Raw genomic sequence first — 2289 nt, 5'->3', positions numbered from 1 at the left:
TGCCAGGGGTCCTCCTTGATTTCTTTATTAGTCTACCCAGCCCTGCTCCAGGCAGCCCTCAGTCTCATCCTCTTTACTCAATGGCACTTTTCTAGAAATCGCTCTTTGATGCCTCTGCCGTGCTTCCTCTCCTTTATCCCTGCTCCTGCCTCTTCTCCACCTGAAGAGAAACAGCTCTTTCTCCTTCATACATTCCCCATTTTTCTCTTGACAAACATCATGACAACAATTGCAGGGGATAATCCTTGCGATAAGAAAATAGGGAGTGAGAGGCGGTGGCTCACGCCTGTAATCCCAGCACTTTGGGAGGCCAAGGCGGGCGGATGTTTGAGATCAGCCTGGCCAACATGGTCTCTACTAAAAACACAAAAAATTAGCCAGGCATGGTGGCACACTCTGGTAATCCCAGCTACTTGGGAGGCTGAGGCAGGAGAATTGCTTGAACCTGGGGGAGGGGGAGGAGAGGGGTTACGGAGGTTGCAGTGGGCCGAGATTGCACCACTGCACTCCAGCCTGAGTGACAGGGGGAGACTCCATCTCAAAAACAAACAGGAAAAAGAAAAGAAAATAGATTTCTTTAGGTATCTCAATAAAGTGGGAAAATTGTGTTTTTGTTTTGAGGCTGTTGTTCCCTCGTTTGCTCCAGCTTTGCAAATGGCGCAGAGGGTAGAAAACTCCCATATCCCTTTGCTGTGGAGAAGTCTAGGCAGTCAGAAGAGCCCTGTGAGTTCCGATTTTCCACGGGGCTTTTACGGTGGCAGAAGGGGGCTGGGGAGCAGGCTGCCACCATCGTCATGGCAACATGCTCCCTGGTGGGTCCTGGGCTGCACTCCCAGGCAGGGGAAGCAGCTCCCAAGCGCATATCCCTCACGCAGTGGGGACCAGAAGTGGGGGCTACCCAGGAAACAGTGGGGGCTGGGGCAGCGAGACCCAGCAGGTGTTCCATCCCTGGAGGCAGGCAGCCAGGTGGGCCAAGCCAGCAAGTCCAGCCCTAAAGAACAGGGTCAGCTTGTCCCAGGGCCTAACCAGAGTCATCCACGTGGGCAGATCTTTGCCCTCCTGTGCTGTTCCTACTCCCTGATGACGTGCTCAGTTCTGGGCTACAGGTGACCCTGCCTCTGGAAATGAAGGTCAACAAACTCTCATGCATCATGACAGTGGTTCCCAAACTTGGCCGCACGCTGACATAATTGGGGGATCTTTTAAAAATGTGGATGCAGCCGGCGCGGTGGCTCACACCTGTAATCCCAGCACTTTGGGAGGCTGAGGCGGGTGGGTCACTTGAAGTCAGGAATTCCAGACCGACCTGGCCAACATGGAAAAAACCCATCTCTGCTAAAAACACCAAAATTAGCCTGGTGTGATGGTGGGCGCCTGTGGTCTCAGCTACCTGGGAAGCTGAGGCACGAGAACTGATTGAAGCAGGGAGGCTAAGGCTGCAGCGAGCCGAGATCGTGTAACTGCACTTCAGCCTGGACGACAGAGTGAGACTCTGTCTCAAAAAAAAAAAAAAAAAAAAAAATTAAAATTAAAAATATGAATGCCTGGCTCTCACTCCCAGCCATTCTGAAATCGCCAGGTGATTCTAACATGCAGCAAAGTGTGGGAATCATTGCATTATGCTAAGGTTCTGGGCCGAACCCGTGCATAAAAATCATCTGGGAAGCTTAAGACGGCAGACACCCAGACCTCCTCATTTCAAAATCTCCTGAGTTGGTCCCAGGTATCTACCTTTTTCACAAGCTTTCGGGAATTCTGGGGAGCTGCTGGCAGTGCATGTCACTCATCCAGCATAACATAAGGCAAAGCTTTGTAGGGTGGGTGTCAGTAAGGAATGTGGCAGGGACTGGGTGAATTGGAGGCTTCCAGAGGCCTCACTTTATCCATGGGGGTTCACTGTGGATGAGGATGTTGCATTGAAACTATTAAGTTAGGCCGGGCACGGTGGCTAATGCCTGTAATCCTAGCACTTTGGGAGGCCAAGGCGGGTGGATCACCTGAGGTCAGGAGTTCCAGACCAGCCTGTCCAATGTGGCGAAACCCCATCTCTACTAAAAATACAAAAAATAGCCAGGCATGGTGGTGGGTACCCGTAATCCCAGCTACTTGGGAGGGTGAGGCAGATGAATCGCTGGAACCCGGGGGTTGGAGGTTGCAGTGAGCTGAGATCACGCCACTTCACTCTAGCCTGGGGGAAAGAGCAAGACTCTGTCAAGGAAGGAAGGAAGGAAGGAAGGAAGGAAGGAAGGGAGGAAGGGAGGAAGGGAGGAAGGGAGGAAGGGAGGAAGG

This window comes from Theropithecus gelada, chromosome 16 (genome assembly GCF_003255815.1).
Source record: "Theropithecus gelada isolate Dixy chromosome 16, Tgel_1.0, whole genome shotgun sequence".
NCBI classification, from domain to species: Eukaryota; Metazoa; Chordata; class Mammalia; order Primates; family Cercopithecidae; genus Theropithecus; species Theropithecus gelada.
The sequence above is the reverse complement of the archived record's forward strand: the minus strand, read 5'-3'. Positions refer to the sequence as shown.